The sequence below is a fragment of the Herpailurus yagouaroundi genome, unplaced genomic scaffold, assembly GCF_014898765.1.
Source record: "Herpailurus yagouaroundi ecotype Mexico unplaced genomic scaffold, PumYag 194, whole genome shotgun sequence".
NCBI lineage: Eukaryota > Metazoa > Chordata > Mammalia > Carnivora > Felidae > Herpailurus > Herpailurus yagouaroundi.
Window position 1 is genome coordinate 5,805,363 of NW_024412425.1, and position 14,520 is coordinate 5,819,882.

The 14,520-nt window shown below is 55.7% G+C and overlaps 1 protein-coding gene across 2 annotated transcripts in view; it reads right to left on the reverse strand.

The window, feature by feature from the left end:
* CHST8 (carbohydrate sulfotransferase 8) overlaps nt 1–14,173 on the reverse strand; it is a 124,355-nt gene extending 110,182 nt beyond the window's left edge. Inside the window, exon 1 of one of the 2 annotated variants that reach the window (XM_040446208.1) lies at nt 13,813–14,173. The gene's annotated coding sequence lies outside the window, so the exon portion shown is untranslated. Of the gene's footprint in view, nt 1–13,024; nt 13,115–13,812 lie in introns of those variants that run through there. The other variant, XM_040446210.1, reaches the window with a different exon arrangement.
* Between the last annotated feature and the right edge of the window lie 347 nt (nt 14,174–14,520).

The following is a 14,520-nucleotide window of genomic DNA, read 5'->3' on the forward strand; positions in this document are numbered from 1 at the left end:
CAGCTCAGGACACGATCTCACGGTTTGGGAGTTTGAGCACCACGTGGGGCTCGGCATTGACAGCGTGGAGCCTGCTTGGTATTCTCTCTGTCCCTCTCTCTCTCTCTGCCCCTCCCCTGCTTGTGTGTGCACACATGTGTGCTTTCTCTCTCTCAAAATAAATAAATAAGCTTAGAAATTTTTTTTTAAATCTGCCTGTTCTTGAATATTCAAAGATCTGGCCACCCTGGGCCCCCACCCCTTCCTGCTAGGACAGCTGGAACTGAGGTGTGATGCCCCCTTCCAAGGGGTCAGGTTCCTGGAGTCCCAGACAGCACCTCTCTGTTGCCGCGAGTCCTGGCAGCAGTGGGGGACGAATCTCCCACATGTGCTGCTCCATGTCTGGGCTGCCTCCCAGTCTCTGCTCACCTTACCAGGCCCTTCCTCCCTCCCACCATCAGCTGTGGGAACCAGTCCCCACAACCCAGTGTCCTCAACCCGTTATGCCATGCCCCTTTGGGACATCAGAGGTTTTTTCACAGAAAATCCCTCTAAATCTGCCCCCAACTGAGAGCTGCTATTCAAACCCTACTCAGGGGGACCAGGACGGAGGCCAAGACCCGGTCAGCAACTCACCCAGCCTGGGGGTCGAGAAGGTGACAAGGGGCAGAAAGAACAATGCTGGTCCTTGAGAACTCTGATTCCAGCAGAAGAGACCCACCTGGCAGAGGCTTGGTGTAGGAAACCCAAAGTCCCTAAGAGCCAGTGCTGTGGGCTGAGTTCCCTGGGGAGGGCTCTGGGGAGACCCCTGTGGGAAGTGAGGAGGGCAGGAGTGAGCAGAAGGGAACACAATGAGACCTCAGCTGGTCCACAGGGTGCTCTGGGGCTGGAGGACACAGGATGGGGTGTAATCTTGGACAAGGAGTCCCCCACCCCAGGCCAAGGGCCAGGCTTATTGGGGGTGGGTCCTGCGGGGGGAGCGGGAGCAGGAGCAGGAGCAGGAGATTTTCCCAGCAGCCCCGCGGTTATCAGGCAGTGCGAGAAGGCTGCCCCATGGGAAAGGGCGGGAGGTCTCCCAGAGACTCACTCTCCCCCGAAAGGCCTCGCAGAAAAGGGCTAGAGACTCAAGACAGGAGAGTGCACTGAAAATTCAGTCACATCCCCGGCATTTATTTGAAACAGAACATTAATTCTGACTGTCATTAGAGTCCATTTCAATTCTGTAATAACATAAAAAGTTAAGAGTCTAATTTATTCATACAAATCTTGTTAGCATCCAATTTCCACATAATGTAACATATTCCTTAAAAAGCTGACAAAGCAGGAGAAATTAAAAACGTAAAAGAAGACATCCATGGCGCTCATTGCCACAGAGCCAAAGGTGAGGAGGAGGAGGAGAGCAGGGTGGCCCCAGAAAGGGCTGGGAGCTTGAAACAAGACTCAGCAGAGGAGGCGGGCTGTGGCTCCCATCACACCCTGGGCGGCCCCCCCACAACGGCTACGGGGCCCCCACCACCACCTCCCCAGCCACCAGGCTGTCCCGACGGCCTGGCCCTGTCCTGCCGGCTCCAACAGACAGCTCCCTCACACTTTCCTCAGCAAATCCATCCTCGAGAGCCCGTAACTCCTCTTAATTACACGTCTGCGGTGTTTGCATTAGATAGCTGTCACCCTGTAATTTACCCGTACATGGGTTTTAATTGTGCATTAATCTTTCTTACATGCCACTCCTCTGCTAGAATCTGTAAGAGCAGCACTTTGGGCCATTTTGTTTATTCCCCAACCAAAAATAGCTGATGAAATGTAATTGTGGAGTGTCCCTCCCCTTCTTTTCCAGGATTACCTGCTGTGTGCTGGGGCTGGAGAGAGGCTCCTGTCACCTGCAGGCTGCCTTTAAACACAATATTGGACTGTTTCGTGGCTGACATCAATTTCAGAGGAAAGGTCACAAGCAACAAGCAATCTTCCAATCACCTGCCATGTGCTCCCTGGGCTCCCCTGCTCACATCCTTTCTCTCAAGCTCCGGGCTGCTGGGTGCTGGAAGCGCGCCTGGGGACCGTGCTCACAAGAGAGGATGGAGGGCAACGTGTGAACCTAAGGAATCCACCAGCATGGAGGTTCCAAGGTCACTTGGAGAACCACGAAGGAGAACTATAAATTACAAAGCCCTGGATGGCTGCCAGGGCCCCAGGAAGCTACATTTAGCATACCATTCTCTCAGCAGCAGGAGGAAGGCTCAGCTCCCTTTCGGAAGGAATTTGAATGGAATTTGTTACAAGAACATTGTGATTGAAATATCACCAATTGGCTTTTCATGACAACTCAGCAATAGATTGCAATTTTGATGGTGTGTGTGTGTGTGTGTATGTGTGTGTGTGTGCGCGCGTGTGCGCGCGCGCGCGTGTTGGGGGCAGGGGTAGCTGTTGTGTTCTCCAGCTGGCCGAGGTCCATACAATATTTATGAAATCCAGATGAAGCCCTACGCTGGCAATGAGCTGATATCATAACACAGATTTCAAAAACGTCTTGACATTTGCCCAAGATCAAATTTCCCCTTGCGAAAACCCACGAGGCTCTGTGCTGCCGGCGGTCTGCACGCTAAGCACCCCCCTCGTCCCAGCAACCTGCTTCATTTGAGTCCGGGTGATTACCACTGTGCTGGGTGGCACTGGGGGGCTGGAGTGGTGCAGAGTAGCAAGCCCAGCACCACCCAAGTCCACTTTTCCTTTGTGGCCACTATGAGCCGCGGCTTTCAGTGATGACAGACAGGAGTTTCGGTAATTTTCATCGTTAAGCACTTTCTGACGTGCAAAATAAAGCTCAGGGATCTCCTTATGGACGAGGTTCTGACGCGTATTTGAACCAAGAGAGACATGCGGCGATCATCCATCACACATCAGCCCAAGAAACAAAAACGAAAGCAGGAGATGTATTTCCTTGGGGCCACAGATGCCATTTGATTCCTTTTAGGAGACCCCCATTAGGAAGAATGTCACCAGCTTTCTCATGGCCCAGGTTACAAGTTATTTCCAAAGCGGTCCCTAAGGGCATCCTCCACCCCAAAGGGCTCCTTCTACCCCTACCCGGGGCTTTTGGAGACGAAGATTCCCCATGTACCAGTACCCGGAGTGGTGAAATATTGCACGGGAAATATTGCATGAAATATCGCCTGCGATCCAGGCCTGAAGTCCCCGGAGATTGTTTACGAGTAAAAGGCAAGGACGATTTAGTTGGTTTTTGATAAACACTTCATACTGCACATCCTAAGAGAAGCAGAATACTTGTCAAGCATGCATCTTTATGAGCTGTCCGCCTATAAACCTTGCACGAAAGGTCCGTGCTTAATGTTGGTTTGGCAGTAAATTGGCGCGATGCACGGGTCTGCTGATTCAAATTAGCATCGACCCATAAAACGCTACTGAATGATTCTTCAAATCTGCCAAGTCTTCAAATCAATTTTGGAGAAAGTGTCAAGGGTTTTTTTTTGTTTTTTTTTTAAACTTTGATAAACCTTTCATATTAGTTATCACAGAAGAGCATCAACCTTTCTCATCTGTCTTTCCACCAAAAAAAAAAAAAAAAAAGGTGTTGTTTTTCCCTAACTGCTTTTAGCTCTTCATCTTTGCACACCCGCCTCCACATCACATAAACAATGTGTGTGTTACGGTTTCTTTGTTGCCCTATTTTCAAGTGAACGGTGTTTGGCTCACGCTGTCCGTGCCCCCATGATCCCGCAGTTTGGAGAGAACTTCTACTGGCACCAGGATAAAGTTCTCACTCTTGGCATTTGATATGCAGTCCCAAGCTCACCTCCTCCAGGAAGCCTTCCATAACTCACCAATGAAGTCTGATCATGGCTCTACACCCTTGTGTGTTGGGTAAACTAGACTATGTTCTTGTGGGGGCTCAGTGCACTTCCTTCCCTGCGGGCCCCCAGGAGTGGGGCTCACACTGAGAGGTGCCACCTCTCCCCTCCCCATCTTTGAGGACCAGCCGAGGCCTCCCTCCTTCATGAAGCCCCCTTACAGATGCCCCAGCCAGCATCCCTTGTCCTCACTCTACAACCTCAGAGATCTCAGTGACCCTAGCCACCCCTTTGCTGGTGGCCTGACTTGTGTGTGAATCTGCCTCTGTCTCCTGGGGGCAAGGTCTAGGTCACAAAACCCAACAAGAACAGAACCTTGGCTTGAACCCAAGGGGTCTGACCCAGAACTCTCATCCCCCAGGCCATGCTGCTCTCTACAGTAACAAATATCAGACTTGAGGAGGATGGGAACAAGCCACACCCAGAGAAAGGGGGCTTTATCAGGGTTCCCATCAAAATGCGATAAGCCTGAATGCGTGAGGTGGTAATTGACCTGGCCCTCTCGCCTTCACTTGGCTCAGGGGCAGGTCGTTTGTGAAAACGTGGTGCTGAGAAAGCAGAGGAAGCTGCATGGTGCAGGGGTGGAGTGCTGCATTCAAGGGCGGCTTTCAGGCTTCTCCAGAGAGACCCAAAGATAGACAAGCCCATCAGAAATAAGGTCACCCAGGGAGACGTTCCTAAACAGCCAGTGCCTGGAGCTCTGGGGGTGAACATGGCTCTGGAGGCGCCAGCAGAAAGCCTGGAACCTAGGACCCAAAGGCATCGGTCGGAAGCTGGCTCTGGGGATAAGGAGGTCATTTAAAGGGACACAGCACCAGGACAGGACACCCTCCAAAGTCCAAGAGCCCAACTTCCAGAGCCCTCCCCACGGCAGCCTAGGCTACCAACAAATCCCGGGTCAGGTCAGCTGGGGTGGGAGAGGGCAAAGGTCAACGGGAGGCTTTATCTTCTGCTCCTTCATTCAGTGAGAATTCAGCACCCCGGCCGGCCGGCCCCCCCCGGCCCGCTCAGTGCCAGGACTGTTCTAGGTACTGAGTCACAGCAGGTAACAGGACGGACAGGGTGGTATATGTTCATGGAATATGTGAAGGGAAAGATGAGCCACAGAGAGAATGACAGATCACCAGGATTCGTTTGGTGATTGGGGGCTGGGGCAAAGGCCCAGCACCTGCATCTCTCACAGCCCCTGGGGTGATTTTGAGGCCAGTGGCCGGGTCCCCAGCCTCATCCAGAGAAACGCCTGTCTACTCCACCCTCCATTCCAACGTGGCAGATTCAAACCCACCCTGCAGAGGGAACCGCAAGCACCCCCAGACGTTCCAGATAACCACAATTTGGAGATGGAAGTGAATGTTCAACTTTGTTTAATAACGTTTTCAAGTTCAACATATCCTTAGCATACAAATAAAAAACAAACTGTATTAGCCATCTGGGAAGTATAAAATTAAAACCACAGTGTGATATCTCTACATACTCATGGAGTGGCTAAAATGAAAAAGACTGACCACATGAGGTAGCGACAAGGACATAAAGCAACTGGAACTCTCATATTTAACTGGTGTCAGCGTGGGGGGGATTAACCAGCCACTTTAGAAAATTGGCAGCCTCTACATGGGACGAACAAATGCACATCCTGAGACCCAGCAAGTCTCTCCTAGGTATATGCTCATTAAAATGTGCACAGACGCCCAAGAGACACGTGCAGGAATGTCCACAGCAGCCCGGCTCCCAATGTCCATCCACTGGAGAATGGATAAACACATTGGGGTATATTCACACCATGGAGTCCCAAGAGTGAACAAACCACTCACAGCAACATGGGTGAATCTCACAAACATGATGGTAAGCCAGACCCCAAAGCATACAGTCTTTTGATTCCACCTACATCGGGTTTTAAAACAAGGATACCAATCAGTGCCCTTCCGAGGAAGGATAGAGGTTACCTGGGGCAGAGGCGAAGTGTCTGGAAGAGGACCCAGGGACCCCCGGGACGCTGGTCATGATTTTTAAAAAATTTTTTTTAACATTTGTTCTTTTTCGAGAGAGACAGAGTGTGAGTGGCGGGGAGGCGCAGAGAGAGAGAGAGAGGGAGACAGAATCCAAAGAAGGCTCCAGGCTCTGAGCTGTCAGCACAGAGCCCGATGCAGGGCTCAGACTCACAGACCACAAAATCACGACCTGAGCCAAAGTTGAACGCTTAACCAACTGAGCCACCCAGGTGCCCACATGATCCTTTTTTTTTTTTTAAGTTTATGTATTTATTTTTGAGAGAGACAGAAAGAGAGTATGCTCACACATGTGAGCAAGTGGGGGAGGGGCAGAGAGAGAGAGAGAGAGAGAGAGAGAGAGAGAGAATCCCAAGCAGGCTCCATGCTGAAAGCACAAAGCCTGATGGAGAGCTCAATCTCACGAACTGTGGGATCATGACCTGAGCCGAAATCAAGAGTTGGGTGCTTAACTGACTGAGCCACCCAGGCGCCCCAATGGTCCTGCTCTGGTGCTGGCATATAGGCGTGTTTGGCTTGCAGATTTTCACTGCACTGCACAATCCTGGTAGGCACACTATACTTCAAAAGTTTTAAAAGGTGCTGAATACAGGACAGGGAAAGATATGGATGGGAACCTGCCTAGAAAGGGCGAGACTCTAGAGGGCACAAGCCAGTGGGGCCACATGCTCCCTAAGCATGTGTCATGTTACCAGGCAGGGTCCCGATTGACATGCTTCCTCGCACTAGAGACAGAAAGGGACTAAATAAGCTTCAGCCAAGAGAACAAACATAGGAGATAATAATTTCGGTAATAATACTGCCACTATTTGGGGCCGGCCATATGTGAAGCACGATGGCCCACGAGGTGGATTCTACTCATCCCCATTTTATAGATGAGGAAACTGAGCCTCTAGCTCACATGGTGACCAAGTGGTGAAGCTGGGATTTGAACCCAGGCAGTCTGGCCCCAGATGCTGGCTTCCTTCATAACACCGAGCTGGCTGCATTGACATGGCAGCTGTCATGGCTGTCCATTGACACTTGAATTCATGGCACAGGGAACTAAAGAGATAAATGAGAGGCACAGATAGTGCTTTCACAGGGATGAATGGACATTAAATGTGCACATGAGACCAACCCTCAGGAGGTGAGACGACATCAGTGGGCAAAGAGGCCCCAAATCTAAGCAGGAGACGGCAAGACAGACCCAACCACAGAAAGGCCGTTTACCATGCACACTGAGGCAGTCATCCCTGCCCGTGGGACTCCTGTGAGAAAAGGCCCGTGTGTGGCTGCTGTGACGACGGTGAGGTGGCAAGGTCCGCTGACCGCGGGCAGCCTCTGCACCCAGAGGCAGCAACAGGCTCAGCCCACAGCACAAAAACCGGGGAGCGGACATCCAGGTGACATGATGAGGCATCACCAGGCCCCCCATCCACACTGCTCCCAGCGTGGCGCCAGCCTCTGCGAAGGGGGTTGGAATAAGATGTGGGAAAGCTGAGGGAGCTGTCAAGAAAACCTTCTTGGAAGGAGGATTCGAATCGGACCCAGAAGTGCACATGGGAAGGGGCTGAAAAGAATATTCCTAGTGAAGGAGCAAAAGAAGCCAAAACAGGCTGGTTGCATCACCCTCTGGCTCAGCCAGTATAGACAGAGTACCTGCTTGGAGCACCGGCTCGAACATTTTAGACAGATGGTTTGCATAATGCAATGACTTGACCAGTGTAGACAGACTGCCTGAGTCGTGCGCTGAGCTCAACCAGTACAAACAAACCGCCTACACCACGGACTGGGCTCAACCAGTGCGGACTGACTGCACTGCGCATGGGGCTCAACCACCTCGGCTCTGGGACACAGAGTGTCATGGACAGGGCCAGTGTCTGAAGGGAAGTGTCAGAGAGCCCGGGTGCGGAGAAAGCACCTGAAGCCACAGAGACTTTGAGAGCTCTGAACCTCGTACGAAGTCCTGCAAGGAGCGGGGCTGGCACAGGCTAAATGGAAGGTCCCAGCGCTCACACCCTAGACTCAACCAGTAGAGACAGACTACCTGCAGCATGCACTGGCTCAGCTAGCGTAGACAGAGTGCCTGCAGCACACAGTGGCTCCAGCAGTGTAGCCAGACTGCACGGTCGTGCTCACTCTGCCTGCCAGCGGCAATCACCGAGTCCCTTCTCTGGAGCTCATCATGGACAAGACAGCTAGAGATATGCGTACCGGCAGTGACACCTGCTGTACCTTCACTCAGCCTCCCCGGGGCGTGGCAGGCGGCTCTGCCCATAGAAGGACTGTAGTCAGTCTCTGCTGGGTGTCTGGGATGCTCCCCTCAGGAGCACGGGAAGCAAAGCCCTCATATCTCAGGGCTGGAGGAGGGTCTCACTGCTCAGAGGCTTGGGCAGATGGGTCTTGTCCAGGGAGATGAGTCAGCCCCCAAGAAGAGGCAGCCTCGAAGGGGGGGATGACTAGTCTGCCAAGTGTGAGTCAACCTGGGCTAGGGGCTGCTGGCAGAAGGGCTCTCCTGTGCCACATTCCCACAGATGAGCACCTGGGCACGTCTGGTGGTCTATGGTGGTGAGGCAGCAGCCAGAATACGAAGGAGGGCCAGTCTGGGGAGGCCACCCTCCAAGCAGAGGGTCCCAGTGTTGGAGAGATCAGCTCCCGAAAGGCCTGGGGCCCGAGGAGTAATCTGTACCTCCTAGCATCCTCTCCTTGGCTCTCATCCCTCCTGTCCCTGAGTCTGGCCCAGCCGGGGAGGAGCTGGCTCAGGCCCAGGCAGAGTGAGGACAAGGTGACAGCGACCTGGGCTGTTGCTTGCAGCTCGGCGGCCACTCGGCTCAGGGCCCACAGCCAGCAGCGTGGGCACAACGGGAAGCAGGGTGACTCACAGACCCGCTCCCCCCATCCCAGCTCTGTCTTGCAGAGCTGGGTGGACGGAGTCGATGTCTGTGGGGATGCTGAGCTGAGCTGTAGACAGCCACAGGGAATCCGCTGACATGGGAGGGAGCGGCGGAGCTCTGAGCCTGGGGCAGAACCCCCAGCAGAGGGCAGGAGCAGGTCCAGACTGGCTCCCACAGGGAGGAAGGGAGGAGAGAAGGCTGGAGTGAGGGAAGGGCACAGGAGAGGAGATCCTTCTGGTGCTGGCCAGCTGCCAGGTCAGGTACAAGTGGGTGGCAGACAAAGTACCTACCAGGGTCCCAGGACGCTCAGGGGTTGACACACAGGCCAAGGCCACCTCTGTTCGGCAGCCCTGCAGACAATCAGCTCCGGAGGAGAGTGGGCATCAAAGTAGCCTGTCCTCATTAGAGAGCACGGGGCACTGGACTGTCACTACTGACTCTCACTGCCTGCTGGCAGGAAGGTAGCAGAAGGCCCAAGAGCTTACAGAAAAGCTAGAAGTTGGGCCATGTGGGCAGGGGCACGGAGGCAGGGCTACACAAGCAGCTGCCTGAGCCCCAGGCCGGGAGGACAAAACCCGACCAGAGGGGACAGGAGCTTGGGACTCCTGGTCTGGCGGGGCAGGGCTGGGGGCGGGGGGAGGTTGTTGCTTCAGGGAATTGACAGCTCCCACTGGTGACCCAGAAGTCAGGGTCCCAATGGCCTTTACCACCCTCCATCCCACACCAAGCCCTGGCAGATTCCCCTTGGTCTGCTCCTCTTTAAGACCTCAGTCCCCTTTCTGCAGTAGCTCCCTCCTCACTGGGCTCCCTCCTCTGCAGCAGCTGGTAGGGTCAAGTCCTAAGTTTCTCCCTAGCCTTCAAGGCCCTGTATGGGCAGGGCTCTGGCTGTGCCTCTGACTGCATCCACCCCTCCACTGTGCTGGCCACATGGGCCTTCCCACGGCTCCTGGCTGGCCCTCCACGCTCCCTGTCACTCATTCACACGCTATGCCTGCCAAGCTCTCTCCCTCCCTCTGTCCGGCCCCTTCTTGCTTAGTTCTGGCTCCTCCTTCAGGCCTCAGCTGAAGTGTCACCCCCTCGGGGAGGTTCTTGTCCCCCAGTCCAGCTCAGATCACTCTGTTTGCATCTCAGAAACACCCAGATGTTTCCTTTATATGCTTCTCACAGCCTAGAACCACACGTGTCGGTTATTTGTTCAGTAATGGCGTCGCCCGGCAGACCATGAATCAGGGAGTGATGAATCAGTCATGAGGGAATGGCTGTCCGCAAGGGTAGGGGTTGCTCTTTAGTTTGGTTCACTTTCTGTCCCCGGAGCCTGGCACAGAGACAGACACCTAACACCTGCTCCTCAAACATTCACTGATGGCAGAAGGAAGGACAGCCACAATGGGTCCGACCATGGGAATGTGGGATGGGGTCATCTGGCTCCAGACTTCAATGCTGACAACTCTAATTCAGTTCAAATAACAGTTGCTCGCCAGGGCCACCTCTGGCCCTCAGTCACCAGCAGCAAAAAGCACTGATTTCCCAGAAACGCACGGCCCACCTTCAAGGTAAGGAGCCGGGATGGGGAGACCCAGCTCCTTGCCTGCGTGTGGACACTCCAGGACTTCCCGGAAGGTGGCTTCTGAGAGGGAATCAGGGCTGCTTTTGGGGTCAGCCCCCCGGATGCAGGCTTCCCCATCCTGCCGGTGGTGACCGAGGCTGTATTTGGGCCAGCAGGTGCACACTACAGCCCCAGATCACAAATGACAGGTAGTTTTGTACAGGGGAAAAGTCACAACTTTTTCCCACAACCAATTTGTAAGTTTCATCCTCCGCCACGGTGATTTGCGGACCGCAGGGTCACACGCCTTCGAGCCGGGAAGAAATGAGACGGCATCTCCTGTGTCCTGTGCCACCTGAGTTAATGCAGCCCTGTCCCCTGGTTGTTTGCATGCAGGGCTTCCCTCTGCCTTTGGGCAGACTTTTCCAAGGAGGGAGGGAACACAACTGCTCTGGGGCCAGCCTAGTCCTGGCTGTGACCTCAAAGACAGTGCGAGGGAGCCTACTGTCCCCGTGCTGTCACCACACAGGCTGCCTGCTCCCAGCACACCTCCTGAGGCTCGAGGACACCATCTCCTGCATTCACATCCAGACAACCATCCTGTTTGTTTGGTTTTTTTAAATTTCTCACTGTCCCACAGCAGGGCCACATTGATCTCCCTGGGCCAGGACTACATAGATCTCCTGTTTCTAACTCATTACCTTCTGATTAGCTGAAAGGCCGGGCCCTTGTTTTACACAGTGTTTACTGGATCTAATTGCCACAGTTGTTCACTTAGGCACTGCCATGCCCTGGGTCCACATGCCTGCCTATAGGCTCCCTCCCTGCTCCACGGCTCTCCAATGTAGCTACCACACATGGGAGGCACTGCAAGTACAGCTAAGGCAGACGTGTCACACTTGAGGCCAGGCAGCAGGAGAGGGGGCATCACACCTCCCCCCACCGGCCCCCATAAGACTCCGGCGCCCACCACAGGTGCCTCCAACCAAAATGCATCAGCAAAATCACTATAAAAGCTTTAAGCGCCCATCTCTTGGATCAGCAAAACCACAAAAAGCCTATCAGGTCGCCGCTGGCACAAACTCTCAGTGAAGAGCAGTCAAGCAGTCTGCAGGGCGTTTCCAACCAGGAGACTCTGACTTCCCACCTTCTCAACGAATCCATCGCAAATTCTGCAGTGAGCCCACGAGGCATACTTTCCCAACAACCATCCGGCAAAAAAGTAGCTTCCCAACTTTCCCAGACTTATTAGCTTACATAAACAGACATTTGAATAAATGTTTAAAAAATGAAATTCCCCTGATACTCTGTAATCAGTAAATGTTCATTATGGAAACACAGCAAATATGCATGAAATTTCCCAAGTGGTATTCTGGCTACAAGATTAAAAAGGCTTCTCAAACAGCACGCTGAGTTACAAAGGATCCTCCTCCGGTCACAATCCAGGGAAGCTTTGCCAAGGCCAGGAGCTCAGAAAAGCCTGCTCCTCTCCCAGCCGGAGCCAGAGAAAATCAGCCCATGCTCCTTTTTGCCCGCTCAGGCATTTTATAAATGAGCCCCCACATCAGCTGATTGATGTCTCTCTATAAATAATTAATCCTTGACCTTGTTTTAAGAAAGCCTTGACTTTTTAATTTGGGGTCTTTTTAAAAAATCAATACCAGGGGAACATAATTCACTCTGTGGAGTCTGATTCCAAGTAAGTAAATAAATAAATAAATAAATAAATAAATAAATAAATAAGCTGTGCCATCGATGTGTCTCAGGGTGAATGGGCTAGGCTCTGGGATAGGGCCTGATTTTGAGGTTTTTCTGTGTTCAAACGCTTTTAAATTATTGATCTCCCTAAGAGACTCAATCTCGTTCAGGGTCTGCATTTTATCCCTTCTGTGGGTCATCTCACCGAGGTAGGTCTGATGAAGGCCCTGAACTGTGTTTCCAACTCCCCCCCAAGGGGGCTCCTCAGCCCCTGTCCTGCCCTCTGTGATGGACTATCTGGATTTAAAAAGGGTCTCCCACAGGGAGCAGAATGTCACCTCTTCCGGCAGCCTGTCTGCCTTGCCTGTGGGACAGGGACAGAGGGTGAGCAAGAGAGGCCATGAGAGTTGGGAAATCTTAAAAAGGGTTCTCCCACTCCGTTGGAGAGGCTACGCTGTTCTAGGGCAGGACTTCAGAGAAGTTGCCCACCCATAGGCAAGGGTCAAGGTGAACTCGGATGTGAGAGGTTACCCAAAGAAAGTGGGCTTAGTAGTGCAGCTTGTAAGCATCCCAGAAATGGAGAAGGGACTAGTCTGCCCCTTATCCCTCTGCCACCGCCTCTCCCACCATGCACTCCACGGAGGCTACCGTCCCTTCCCTCAAACAGCCTCCCGCTCCAGCTCTGCTACAGGGCCAGCCCAGGACCGCTCTGCCGCCCAGTCTCCCCAGCATAGCCAATCACTGCACAGGGTCCAACTGGGAGGCGCTTCAAGGACCCGGTGTCCCCCCACCCCCACCCCCATACCCTAAATAGCTTAAGACTCTGAGCTCCAGGATCGGGCCCCTACTTCTCAGTGAGAGCAACCCGGGAGCCAGGGTTCACAGCCGAGGGCGTTGTGAGGCTGCCGCGCTAGCCCCGGGTCGGGGTCGCGGGGCCTGGGGCCCAGATGTACGGCGAAAGTTAGGGCGGCGGGTGTCCTGCGCCTGGGAGAGGCCAGGGGTCCCCTCCGACCCGAGCGTCAACACTGGCACTACCAAAACCCGCCAACGCACCTTCGCCTGGTGGGGCCGGCCTCCCGCGAGGTCAGAGCTGGCGTGCAAACCTGGAAGCTAGTAATTGGGAGTTGCAGCCGCTGCCGGGCTCGGCTGGGTCCGGCGGCCAAGCAGATCCTTCCCCCGCCCACCAGAGCCGCCTGAGGCTCGGACTCCCTCCCTCCCCGACACTGGCACGCACACACCTTCACACGATCACTGACGCACACACACTCGCCTCGAGTACAAAACAGGCCGGTGCCCAGGAGAGTCGCGGGGTGGGGACGCGCGCTACGGAGCGCGGGGGCACCTTCCGCCACTCCGTAGGAAGCCCAGGCAGCTCCTAACTCCTCCCCCGCCCCTGCCCGCTGCAACCCGCCCCCGAGTCCCAGACCCGAACGCGCGGGAAAGCCCTGGGCGCCCCTGGCGCTCCAGCCCGGCCCTCTCCGCTGCCGACGCTGCCTCCACCCGCCCGGCACCCAGGGCTGGGAACATCAGCAGAGCATCCGCAGGGACCGAGGGAGCCCGAGGGGAGGCAGTTCACAGACGCGCGGCGGCAAGTGAAAGCCACGGAGCAAAAGTCTAATTAAAGTTCCCGCTACTGGAGCCGGTCCCCAAAGCGCGGCCGGACCGGAACCCCGCGCGCCCTGTCTCCGCCCGCGGATTTGGACACCTAACCCTGTAGGTTCTCGGCGCCGGGACGCAGTGCAGTCCCGGGTCCTCCCGGGACCCTTCGGGGCGCCCTTCCCAGCCGGGAGCCTGCACAGGGCGGGGACAGGGCTGGGGCAGGGGGTGCGCAGCGCACTTACCTGGCGCAGCCGGCGCTCGCGGGGCCGCGGGCGCCGCCAGCCCGGGCTCGGTACTCCACGGCGAATCCTCCGCTCCCGGACGCCCGGGCGGCAGGGAGGACCTCCGCCCCAGCTCGGGCCCGGGGCCTCCTCCCGCTCCAGGCGGAGCCCGGTGCGGTGGGTGAGGCGAGCGGCGCGGGCCGGCGGCCGGAGCGCGCAGGAGAGGGAGGGGGAGAGGGCGCGGTGGCGTGTTCTTCCTCGGCCCGGGGTCGGGTCCGTCCCCCGCTTCCCACCTCCAGCCGCCGCCCTCTCCTCTCTCCCCACAGCACCGCCGGATCCGGCTTGCGCGCCGGGAAGGCTCCCAGCGAAGTGCGAGCGGAGCCTCCGGCAAAAGGCTGGAAATAACGCCGCGCCCGCCCGGCGCCCCGCCCCCGGCCTGGGCCCCGCCCCGCCGTGGCGGTGGCGGCGGGGGCCGGGCGGAGAGGGGATCACTCCTGCGATCTGCGGGTCCCTCCCGGGAGCTCGCGGGCGCCGCGCCCACGCGCGCTCTGCGGCTCCCGCGGCCCCACGGGCCGCGCGCTTCGAAGGAGCCGCTGCTGGGCGCGGTCCAACGGCCGCGGGGGTGGGGGCGGTCGTGGTGGGGGCCTCGCCCGTCTCCCGGGTTCCCTGAGAGCCGGACTCGAGGCTGCCACTTGGCTCCAGAGCGCGGCCAGAGTGCCGCCGCTGCCT